At 47.2% G+C, this 13,545-nt stretch overlaps 1 protein-coding gene across 1 annotated transcript in view; it reads right to left on the bottom strand.

The window, feature by feature from the left end:
• LOC118363170 (nck-associated protein 5-like) overlaps positions 1 to 13,545 on the bottom strand; it is a 173,191-nt gene that overhangs the window by 99,825 nt on the left and 59,821 nt on the right.

Below are 13,545 nucleotides of genomic sequence, written 5' to 3'. Positions count from 1 at the left end.
GAGGAATTGCACTGCTGTGGTTTCAATGCCAGCCAGCCAGCCATCACTTTGTTAGCCCACAAAACAACGCTTAGTATTCCATATTACTGGTAGCTACCTGTCTGGAACCAACAGACAAGACAACTCCTCTAGGCCAGGCATACCTTCCGTATTAGCAACATATCTGAAAGCAAGAAACAAGAAGAGGTACTGTAATGCTGTGGTTTCATTGCCCACAAGCCACCATTGTTAGCCCACAAAATAACTCTTAGCATTAGTAATAGGGCAATTTCACAGCATCGGAATTGCGCTGAGACACCAACAAAGAGTTTCTTCTGTGACTTACCTGGGGAAAGTCCTGTGTAAAAAAGACTACTAAGGTAGAAGCTATATAGTAGATGAATACAGATATAGTAGAATATGGATGATGAAGTCCCCACTGAATTAGCAGTTTGTAAGACACTACTCGCTGACGCCAGCTAAGAAAGTTCTGGTTTGTGTGTCATCCAACTGCTGTGTGTGAGGAAAGGGAAAGAGAGACAAATTCAATTACGCAAAGCCTTGGCACGCTGACTGATTAAGAAACAGTGACGCTGTGAATCCGACCGGAAGTTGATGCTATGAATCTGAGCTTAAGTTGACATGCCCTATTAAGACACGCAAACACAAACACACACACACATACGCACGCACGCACACGCACGTGCGCACGCACACACACAGTAACTGGAATGGTTACTAACAGGAGTGTGCAACTGGAGTAGGAGTGTGTTGCCGTGTGTTTCAGGTGTAGCGTGTAGGATCACATGGGGACGTGTGTGTGTGTGTGTGTGTGTGTGTGTGTGTGTGTGTGTGTGTCTGTCTGTGTCTGTCTGTCTGTCTGTCTGTCTGTCTGTCTGTCTGTCTGTGTCTGTCTGTCTGTCTGTCTGTCTGTCTGTGTGTCTGTGTGTGTGTGTGTGTGTGTGTGTGTGTGTGTGTGTGTGTGTGTGTGTGTGTGTGTGTGTGTGTGTGTGTGTGTGTGTGTGTGTGTGTGTGTGCGCTGTGTCACCTTGTGAGAAACACCTGAACTTCTGTAACTCGTCACCACGTCTACACTGTTTTCCTAACTGGCAGCTCATCACATACCCTGCTGCTACTGTTCATTATCTCTCCTGTTGCCTAGTAACCTTACCCCTACCCATATACATATCTACCTCTATTACCTCATAGCCCAGCATATCGACTCGGTACTGGTACCACGTGTATATAGCCAAGTTATCGTCACTCATTGTGTATTTATTCCTTGTGTTATCTTTTTATTATTATAATTTTTCTCTCTCTGCATTGTAGGGAAGTAAGCATTTCCCGGGTAATCTACACCTGTTGTTTATTAAGCAAGTCTTTGTTATGTCTGCGAGCTAGAGATGTAAGGGGTTAAGTTTCAGGCCACTTATTCACAGACATGTTACAGGGGGCAGGAAACTTGAGCTAACTGCGCCCGTTGAGAAAACCACTGCCAAAAATAGAGCCATTTGACATTCTGTGTTAAACATAATTACAGTAATTGGTACATTTTTAACAGGCAGTCAAAACAATATTTCAACATGGCAACATTTGACTCCAATTTCAGCCCTGAGAATGTGGACGGGTGGTATTTGAATAGGATCATGTAAGTAAGGGTTGGAGGGGAAAAAAACGGCCTGGGTAATGGACGATCCATTTTGCATATTTGATCCTGACATCATGTGGCATCTGCATTTCAACTACATCCAAGTTAGCCCAATTCTGCTGATCTGTTTATCTGGGAACGGCTGGGATAGTCTGTCCATGACCAGCTGTGTAAACCTACCTCTCAAAAGAGAAACAGAACGAGAGTCAGTCCTAAAAGCTATAATGACAAACATTCCAGATATCAGAAGTCATCCTCCTTGAGTTGTGATAGGGGGTTATAAATATATATAAATCTCTGTTCCCATATGTCACACTGGCATACAGTACCACTTACTAGAATGTATGGGGCATGTGTTCTAATTAAATGGTATAGTAGTATGGAATTGGAACATGGCCAAGATGTGTTCCGATGCTCTGATCCCATGTTTGATCGAACACAGGCGGAAGGGAAGCATGCTGCATGCTCACACAGCTAGCTGTCCACAGTTGACCATGTCTTTGTGAATGTTTTTCATCTCAATACCTAATTGAAACCCCAGCTGCATCCAAACCTTCCTCCCTTCATCCCTATTTCCCCCTGCTCTTTGAACACGGTTAGGGGGCTTCGGGAGCGAGTGTATTCCAACGGCAGCGACGGGCAGACAGATCGGGGTTGGCACCTCGCTGGCCTCCAGCGGTTCCCAGTGACCTGGAATCACCTGGCACTGCCCGCACCAGTGCTCAGTCCGTGCCCACAGTCTGCCCACAATATATCCACCACGAGCAGTTGGGCCAGTGGAGAGCAGGAACGCAGCTTGACTAGCTCCACGCTTCAGTGAAGCAGGCCCAACCACCTAACACCCCCCACCCCCCCGCGGACGCCACACCGCTTCCCACGCCTCGCACAAGCTGCTGCAGCGAAGGGCAACGGGCCAAGGACCAGGGAGGGCCAAGCTCTGCCCCCAGGCTGACACCACGGGCAGGGCAGGGGCAAGGGAGGGCAAGCCCCAACCATCCCATATCCCACATGCCATCTCATCGCTCGCCCTATAGGGCTACGGGTACTTTTGGCAATATGTACTAACAGTACGAACGTTAAGCCAAAAAACTCCATTTGGTTGGTTACTGGAGAGTATTGGACCAGAACTATACTGAAACCTTATTTATCAGGCTCCATATGTTTCTGAACTAGAGCTGTCACATCTAGTTCTGATCCAGGATCAGCTATCGGGATCAGCTGTCAGTTGTCCACCCACCCACATGATACTTAATTGGTCTTTTCCTCATTGGGATGTTGTTATTCAGGCACAATCACAGCAACATCACCTTACTTTAGATTTCATATGACAGCCTAGAAGGAGCCGAGGCGAGGCGAGTGAAGGTGTGTGTGTGAATACAGATCAAATCAGCCCTGTTTCCCCAGACATTCTCCCACATTCTCCAGGCTAACCAATCTTCACCATCTCTAGATTGTTTTCGTCGTCACGTGAGAGACAACGAGCGCGGCTGCTTTGGCGTCGGAGCATCCCAGCGTGCAAAGACATGATCTGGCGAGGGGCGGGAGGATCAATCATTCTCCGGGAGATGTTATTTGCCAACCTGAGCTGACACGTTCGCCCCAAGACAAGCTTTGAAATGCATTGTGGGAGGCAGCTCGTTGTGTTGCGTTTTTTTCTTTTATCCTCATTGTTCCATTGTCAACCATTGTCCCTTGTGTGAGGTTGTGTGGTTTAAGTCTATTTTGTCAAGTCTAAGTTTGCCTGATGAGGAAAGACAGGAATTTACAAAGAAAATAGTTATCCTTGTTCATGATACTTAGGGTTACTCTGTAGTCCAAACTACACATTCATACACTGGCAAGCCAACCCTACCTCTCTGTCCTATCAAAACCATTGCCGCAACGCTACTGCGTACGTAACAATGAGAAAATGACATACTGCCTTCAGGTAGCCTAGCGTTTAGAGCACTGGGCCAGTAACCGAAAGGTCGCTGGTTCAAACACACGAGCAGACAAGGTGAAAAATCTGTCGATGTGCCCTTGAGCAAGGCACTTAACCTTAATTTGCTCCAGGGGTGAAGTACTACTACGGCAGACCCTGTAAAACAAAATATTTCACTGCAGCTATCTGGTGTATGTGACAATAGAACACCGTCCATGGTTGTACGCTACAAATAGTCATGCCGGGGAAGAATTTGGCTAAAACAGGAAATCGACCTCACCATCCACTACATAATAATGAAAACTCATCTCCTGCCATGCCAGCTCTCACAGTCTATACTCTAAACACACCACTCTGGGAAAAGGATGCCTGAATAAAATAGCCCTCCGTTAGAGTTAATACTAGGCTTACATAAGCAAACGGAACATCTACACCAGGACATTATCTCGATCTGAGTAAACCACAAATGTACACAGAGTGAAGTGGATGGGAAGCATAAATGTTTGGATGATGATGAGTCCCCATGCATTTATGTATTAGCTGAGTTTTAACTCTGCAGGTGAACAAATCTGGTGTGTGTGTGTGTGTGTGTGTGTGTGTGTGTGTGTGTGTGTGTGTGTGTGTGTGTGTGTGTGTGTGTGTGTGTGTGTGTGTGTGTGTGTGTGTGTGTGTGTGTGTGTGTGTGTGTGTGTGTGTGTGTGTGTGCATGTGACTAAAAGTGTGTGTGTGTGTTTGGAGAGACCTTGCCGGTTGCCTCTCTTTTTGGCCAGGGTCATTTCCTTCCATGGAGCGTCAGGCCAATGAGTTTGTTCTGGCGCTTATTAAGTTATAGCATCCATTAGAAAGCAATCATGGCTAATGCCCCCGTGTGTGTGTGTGTGTGTATGCACGTGCATCTACGCACATGAATGTTATGCAGTTACAGCCATGTCACTAGAAAACGTTCCCCCTGAGCACTGAGAGGCAGGGAGAGGCTGCTACATCTACCACCCACATCTGGGTGTCTGACCTCTGGTACCCTGTCCAGACCTGGGCTACACGGGAGAACAGCGGGAGGTTGGAGCCATATGTTATCACCTCACACACACCCATGAAAGGAGGAGATCAGATGGCCAATGACTGTTACCACACCACATGCATCAATAATGGAGGACATGAAACATGATGAGGTTTCTTTGGAAACACACAAAGAACACCTCTATATCTATCATTGGGAAGCTATACGGGGCTGGACACAAAAGCTTTGTTTTGGATAAGAATGGCTCCATCTTTAAAGACATTTTATCACTTTATAAATTATGGAAAGCCTTAATAGAGAATAGCCCGTGAACGAACCATGAACCTTTTCAGGGGCAGAGACGTATTTTACAAAATACAGTAGGAAAGGTTCAAATGGGATGATGTTCTTCTGAAATTACAACACATATGTTCACACATTCATTTCCACACAATAAGAAAACCCAAGGACCTTTAGCTCATACTACCCATCAACGATCAGTAACAGTCACACAAAACACTAATCCTCTGTCCAATGACAACTATGGCAAATTTAGCTCTGAAGCCTTGGGTCTGACAGGGTTTAGAATGTTCCTAGCGAGCAAGGATCCCCCCCCCCACACACACACACAAACACACACACCTCCCCCAGTCCCTCTAAACATTTTCTCATTGGGCATGTCACGGCTGACCTCGATTGCTTCTCAACCACATCAGCCACAGTCAGACGCATTCCACCTCAGATGGAACGAAACACTCCGACGGAACAGATGTACTCTGAAATGGCATCCGATGCCCCGACATCACAAGCCAGTTCACAGACAGAATACAGACAGTCGGCTCAGGCACGATGAATGGAGATTCTGAATCATCAGACTCAAATCACTGCAGGTGTTCAGTGCTGGAACCAGACCAAAGTGCACAGATACACACACACACGTATGCATGCATGCACACAAACATACACGCACACCACACACTGTAGGGTATTTTCACCATCTATGTCAAACCCCAGTCATTCAGGTATACGCTCATGTTCCGATGTGTAATCATGTGTGTATCACTCCTATAATTGTGTTTATCTGTCCATTCCTTTCCCCATGGAGCCAGTGTTGATGTCACACTGACCAACACGTGACAACAACCATCACAAGCTTTTCATTCGCTCTGCAGTAGGCCCTTCAAAATGCACACTCTTAAGCCTCACACACACACACTCACTCCATACCCCATTATGGCTGTTTACTGCTGACTCATCCAGGCTAGTTTTAAAGGCCACCCCTGGTCCCTTTTTACTCATTTGTGAATGGGAAGCCATCGACCATCGTTTCAGATGCAGCGCAAACACTGTCCCCTTTTACAGCAGCAGACAGACAAGTCAGTCCTCTAGAATAGACACAAAGGTACGGGGTCAACACGGGCTCTCGTTCTCTCAAGGGTCCCTGGTCTCCCCGGAGAGGCCATTACAACGTGTTAGCTATGTCACACACTGACACACACACACACACACACACACACACACACGCACACACACACACACACCTCTATGTAAGAGAGTGCCGGGTACCAGCAGCCAATACAGTTCTGACCCCACTGAGCCAAATAAAAAGTAAAGAAACGGCAAGTGGATGAGGTCTGCTTGTTTCTCACACAATTCTCCTGTGATTTACGATTGGGATAGATGGGAGCTGAAGTTTGTTGACATTCCCGAGGCTCGGTTAGCCTCAATCTGAAGCCATGGGCCGCATGTAACTCAAAGTGCTGATTTAGGATCAGTTTCGCCTTTTATATCACAATGAATAAGATTACGTCGACAGGGGGAACCGGATCCTACATCAGCACTCCAACTGAGAGGCTTGACACATACGCTCCAGTTCATTCCCAACATAAATGGTTTTGTTTGTAAAAAAAAGGGCATCTTTAAATCGTGTGAAAAGATCAATCAAGAGATGTTACTAGAATGGTTTGACACCTGTCCTTGGTTAAGAATCATGATGGAAGCTTATGTTTCCAGGTTTTTAGCGATAAAGAAAGCATTTTCTTCAAAAGTCGATGAACGGTTGTCACATATCCTGTCATTGGTTGGACTGTGAGGCTGCAACAGCATACTGTTCACATTGTAGCTTTTCTCATCACAATTTTGTGGGATAAAGTATGAAGCTTCGATGCCAAAAAAAAAAAACTCTCAAATGACGGCAGACACATCAATCTTCTCATAAAGAGTTTGCATGTGTTACGTATGACCCAGTTACTGCTGAAAACACACTAGTCTTAAAGTCTTCAAACTAAATCCAATGTGGGGTGTTTCCAACTAACTTTTATGTCCACCTGTTTTGTCTCTTTAACTTAATCCTTAGTGGACACATGTATCAAAGGGATAGATGCCAACGAAATCAAAGATTAAGGTTATATTTAAAAGAGTTACAACAACCAGAGTTCTACAAGCCTGTGTTCCAAGAATCTGTCATTGCATACAGACTCTGTTGAGAAATATAATCCATGGCTTTATTTTGTGGGCCAAACCTGATTGGCAAACCTTGGAATTTAGCAGTTAGTGACTGGAATAATGTCCTGCTAAAATATTCACCTTGGAGAACTCCCGTAGAGCGAACCCAGCCGTTTTAAACCACAAGAATGTGGCGTTTTAATGGCATAATTTAACAGGGTAATACTGTACTTTGTCTCTAAAGGCAAAGGAGTAATCAGATTCCACCAACACCATCCATTGACAGTTACCACATAAAACCCTTTTATTGCCTATAAATGGTGTTGGGGTATTAACTTTTAATGTTGCTTTTGAGTGGGACACTCGATTCAGAAGGCCGTCAGCCACAACATGACAAGGATTTAACAGTCGTTCACATTTGAAACTATGTTGGCAAAATCGTTGCAACTATAGAACAAATGCATTCACATAGCCTACACAGCTGTCAAACTGAAATCTTGCTAATCTCAAAATGACTGAGCTATCCATCAGAGACAAGGCATTTGCCTTGCCCCATTTTCAACAGGGCAACTTAGACAGACTCAGACCGAAACAGGCTCATACTGGCTTGTCCCATGTCGGAGAGCCCTCCAAAGACCTCTGCTGTCTTTTTAGAGTTTCCCACGTGCTGTTCTTAGCAAGATAAATGTGTAGCGGGACGATGGGAGGAATGCATTCACTGCTGCTCCTAATTGATGTGAGTGGTCGTCAGCAGCAGTACAGACTGTCTAAACAGAGCCAGAGGTTAGAGAGGGGAGAGGAACTCAAGCCTCACACTCAGACCTCACACTCAGGCCTCACACTCAGGCCTCACACTCAGGCCTCACACATCATTACTGCTTTATGGGCGCCTCTGGGTCTCCCCACTGTGTGTGTGTGTGTGTGTGTGTGTGTGTGTGTGTGTGTGTGTGTGTGTGTGTGTGTGTGTGTGTGTGTGTGTGTGTGTGTGTGTGTGTGTGTGTGTGTGTGTGTGTGTGTGTGTGTGTGTGTGTGTGTGTGTGTGTGTGTGTGTGTGTGTGTGTGTGTGTGTGTGTGTGTGTGTGTGTTGGTGTGTGTTGGTGTGTGTGTGTGAGCGCGCGTGCGCATGTGCGGTGTTGTTGCTCATTTAAATGTGTGTTTGCATGTGTGCGAGTGTGTCCAACCCCAGTGCTGAACAGCACAGAGCGGGAGATAGACTGGCCTCTGGGGAATTGGGTCCTCTTCCCAAATGAAACGAGTCTGGCTGCAAATGAGGTGGAAATGCTCCCATGCTGGGACACACTGGGGCTGGCCATAGAACAGGAGGACATTCCTCAGCAATTCATTTTGACCTGAACCCAGTATGCTAGCTGGGTCGATGAATGGAAGAGGGAAAGGAGGGGAGAGAAGGGGAGGAGAGAGAGAGAGCGAGAGAGAGAGGACTAAAAGCATCATATTTGATGAGGGGATGGCAGTAACCGGTTGTGATCCCTGTATGCTTACTGCCAGCGGCTTGTCTGTCAACAAACTGGCTGTCCATGTAGACATTTGGATTACATGCAAAGTGGTTGGCAGGACATTGTGAGAGGATAATATGTATCACTGGTTGGACTGGCATGGGCATGACAACATTTACAGCACTTCCACTGAAATATCAACTTTCAACATATTGTCTCATCTGAAAGTATACTCTTAGTGGGATTATAACAAATAGGACATTTACACAACCAATCCAGTGACTCCACAATACATTTGCCACACAAAAACACACTTTCAACTGGCTCCATATACTGTAGATTACATAGTGCAGTTAATGACATACATTAATATCAAACGCTGTACAGGAATAGAATGGGTGGGGGGGATCATGTCACTCAGAAAATGTTTTCATTCATCCATCGCGGGGACACATGAAGCACGACGCTTTTAAATCCATCAAATCAAATCTCTCCACTTCGCAATCCTCTTAAACTAATCCCCAGGTATGTTTCAGAGGCCGCTGGCCTCAAACTGGACAGCACCAGCAACACATCTGCCCAGTGTGAACACTTTCACTTGGCCAGAAGCTGCCCCAGGCTGCCTGTAAAGTAGCACCGCCTTGTAGCATTATATAGTGAATCATTACGGCCAATCATAGACTCCCTGGTGATAAAAAAATATATGTTGTTAAAGAATACCAGAGTAAAACTGCAATGCAATTGTGTTTGTTTGAGACAGAACAACGCAGTTTGACGGGAGAAAAGAAACCAACAAACATGTCATGTCCTATAGTCCTGTTTCTGTGTTTCTGTCTCCTCTTTGTTTACTCCGATAATAGACAGAAATAGGAGCCGTCACTCAAGTCAGTGGTGTTTGAGTGACAGCTAAGGGTTCTGTTGATAAGGGTGTGTATGCAGTACTGTCACCCCCTCATACGGTGAATGCTGTGGGGCTGGCACATGTGGCTAGCTCTCCCCACACCAGTCCTAGAGAAATAGGTGTAGGGGTCCACGGGAGCCCCACAGCTGTACAATGGAGCTGTCCACATCCAGCCATCCATACATCCATCCATCCACAACACACACGCACACACACACACTGGGGTAGGGCCAGGGACAATGCAGTAATGATGTGAACACACACACACACAATCCCAGAAAGGGATCACAATCCATACCCCACCATTGCTGTTTCTATGGCAGGATTAGACTCACTGCTGGGGGAAACAGACTAATCTTTAATATGGCTTAGAGGGGACGAAATACATTCCAACACACACCTCCCAGACTAGCTTGTTGTACCTCTCCTTGAACGATTGGGCACATATTCCCTCTGTTATCAATCAGAAATAAAGCCTCTTTACAGGGCCTAGCCCCGTGCCGTTGCCCCAAGCAACAGGGCACACAATTGCTTTCCTTTTCCCTGCACTGGCTAGTGAAGGGACCGTGTAAATCAGGATCATCTCCTGCAAGTAGCCTCATTCCCGAAATAAGAAATGTAGCTAACGCTGGGTTACACGCTCATCGGAACCAGTTGGACAAACACAGCTCACAGCAAGCGGACCCCGATTTAAAGAGGCACAACCGGTCAGAACGCTACAGTCAACGACGCGTACAAGCGTAAAGGAAGCATGTACACTGCATTTAACTTTGCGGCTCCTTGCAACTTTAAGGACACACCTGGCTGAAATTCACATGAAATGACAACAGGAAGAAAACACCTTTAAGCCCAACACAATGGCTTACTATTATTGGGTCGCGTAGAAGCCTATGCACCAGATGCAGAAGCTTGATGCCCCCAGTCCACAAAATCTGAGAAAAAAATACTGCTGAATTCCCATGTCTTAAAGGGACATCTCCTGTCTTAAAGGGACATCTCCTGTCTTAAAGGGACATCTCCACTGTTAAAGGGACATCTCCACCCTTTAAGGGACATCTCCACCCTTTAAGGGACATCTCCACTCTTAAAGGGACATCTCCTGTCTTAAAGGGACATCTCCTGTCTTAAAGGGACATCTCCTGTCTTAAAGGGACATCTCCTGTCTTAAAGGGACATCTCCACTGTTAAAGGGACATCTCCACTCTTAAAGGGACATCTCCACCCTTTAAGGGACATCTCCACTCTTAAAGGGACATCTCCACCCTTAAAGGGACATCTCCACCCTTAAAGGGACATCTTCACCCTTAAAGGGACATCTCCACCCTTAAAGGGACATCTCCACCCTTAAAGGGACATCTCCTGTCTTAAAGGGGAAAGAGTGGTGGTGTTATGAGCATCTAGCTGTTCTCCTTACCATGCCTGAGGTGCTGCATCCTGGTGTTCTGTCTTCAGTTGACACACATGGTAATTCTGCTGCACGCTGCACCGCACAGCAGCTGCTGCAAGCCACTGATCCCACCCACGATAAAGTTTACATCCCCAATGCAGCCCTCTGCTCGGTGTGACAACTGCGCAGAACAGCGATCGCCCTCTCTGTCTCTCTCTGAGCCTCTCTCTTTCTATTGCACTCCCTCTTCCTCTCTCTCTGACTTGCTCTACACACAACCTCTGCCTGTCCTCACTCTCACACACTGTGTGTGTTTCTATCACGCTGCCTCTCTCGTTCTCTCTCCCTCTGACAACATGCACACTGCTGCCTCTCAACGCCGTTTATCACTCTTCCGCCTCTGTCTCTCTCCCTCTCTGCCCCTCTCTCGCTCACACTCGCGTTACATACTCTGCCGCTCTCACACCGCCTCTCTCCCTGTCTCTCTCCGTCTCACTCTCGAGGTCCCTCCTCTTTCTGTGCCTCAGCGCTTTTCTCCTGCTCAAGCTACATGACGTTTAACATGTGTTGGGGGGTGTAGGGACGGGTGAGATGGCTGCTGGCTCTGAAGGTGGCACTTTCCTCTGGGGAGATGAAGGGGGTGGGTGATGATGGGGGGGGTAGGAGAGATGGGGGGGGGGGGTGACAGCAGTGTGGGGGGTGGGGGGGCGTGAGTGGGGGTTCAGGGACATGAGTGGAGCTCGGCTTGAGATGTTTCTGACAGAGAGAGAGAGAGAGAGAGAGAGAGAGAGAGAGAGAGAGAGAGAGAGAGAGAGAGAGAGAGAGAGAGAGAGAGAGAGAGAGAGAGGCCTGCCTGGGACAAACTCCAGCCCATCTGCCGCAATCACAATCAGTCTCAGCTGAATGGCTGTGACAAACCAAAGCCCAGAGCCTCTCGATCAGGACGCCTACGAGGGCAGAGGGGGGAGAAATGGGGGAGAAGTGTAGAGGAAGGGGGAGGGGACCCCTCTCCATTGTCTCCCCCCTCCACTGTGAAAAGGGGGCAGGCACTGGAGGGGTGAAAGGGAAATTGAAAGGGTCCTGGCTGGCCAAAGCAGTCCTTGTTCAAATAAAGAGGAAGAGAAAGGACGAGCTACTCCCAGCCTAGCCAATCACAGTCCCTCTGCCCAACATTCACTCGTCGCTAATGTCGCTAAATGAACAATTACGCTAAACACATGAGTAATTAGTAGCACCACAACCAAAGGGGACAGAAGCGGATGCCTCCTAGTTGTAGCTGGGCGAAAAAGAAACACGCACATATCACCGCATTTTGGGTCAGAGAAAGTTAGAAGTTAATCAGATGGTGGTAAAACTAGAAACGCGCACATTCCAGTGAGAACACGCAGGATCTGAAAGCCAACATTCGAACTGGTTAGAGGGTGCAAAATCAGCTGGAAAGTTTGTGCCGTGATCGTAACAATCTTGGCGTGTCAAGACTACATACTTTCATTACTGGATCGTTGTGTCCCATAAAATTGACAGTGAGAAACCTACTCATCATAATAGGAGGGAAGATTCACGATGGCTTATTATGTTGAATATGACCGAAGTGTCATGCGTATTGCATTTATCATAAGTTGCAGATGTGTCTTACACACACACACACACACACACACACACACACACACACACACACAATCTGAATATGTGGTGAGGGTCTAATTTGATTCCTAGAGCAGGTGGTCACCAACTTAGTCCCATTGTCCTGTTTGGATAAAAAAGATAAATGGACTCAGAAGTCAACAGGAACGGATACATAATCAAGAAATATTGAGGAGTCGCCCCCACTTTACTTCAATAAACTGCACGCCCCCCAACGTTGAGCGACGGCCATGTCTACAACGGGATCCAAAATGGACACACAGAGTCCGACAACCCCCCAGGAAGCTCTGCATGTTAGGACATCCACCACATGGACGTTGTCTTAAAAAGTGTGACACCTTGTCCAGGTGTGTGTGTGTGTGTGTGTGTGTGTGTGTGTGTGTGTGTGTGTGTGTGTGTGTGTGTGTGTGTGTGTGTGTGTGTGTGTGTGTGTGTGTGTGTGTGTGCATGCTTGTGTGTGTGTGTGTGTGTGTGTGTGTGTGTGTGTGCATGCTTGTGTGTGTGTGGTGAGTGATCTTCTCCACTCGTTAGGAATCACTGATTACTCCACTGCCTGTAGTGTCAGTGACAGATTCCAATGTTTGGAAACACATGGGTGCCAACATACCCCACACACACAACCTGGTTCCACTAACACCACCACCACGACTACTACCATCCCCCCATCAACCATCACCAACAGGCTAGCATTCCACTGAAAGGCGGGTGGTGGATGGTTGTACTGCTGGGAGAGGAAGGGGAGGGGGAGACAGGGTTGATAAGGGGCGGTGTGGGGGGGAATGAGAGTTTAGGGGGGGGCTCTCCTCCTCTCCTCCTTGGTAAAAAGCGACCATAATCCCCCAGCAATCAGACATTGATGTCATTAATCCGGGAGGGCTTATTAAAACATGTGTGGACGGAGGGACGACAGAGGAGGTTGATGACATGCGTCACTTAGCTGAGCGCATTACGTGACCAGTTTCTGCCGCCATCGTCGTCAAGGTCTGTGTTCCCCCCCCCCGGACACTCGTTAATCAGGGGGCGATAATCATGGGATAAAATGCAATGTGTGTGTGTGTGTGTGTGTGTGTGTGTGTGTGTGTGTGTGTGTGTGTGTGTGTGTGTGTGTGTGTGTGTGTGTGTGTGTGTGTGTGTGTGTGTGTGTGTGTGTATAAATGTTCCCCCCTTCC

Source organism: Oncorhynchus keta, chromosome 30 (assembly GCF_023373465.1).
Source record: "Oncorhynchus keta strain PuntledgeMale-10-30-2019 chromosome 30, Oket_V2, whole genome shotgun sequence".
Lineage (NCBI taxonomy): Eukaryota > Metazoa > Chordata > Actinopteri > Salmoniformes > Salmonidae > Oncorhynchus > Oncorhynchus keta.
Note: the sequence above shows the minus strand (reverse complement) of the source record. Positions and strands in the feature narration are given on the sequence as shown.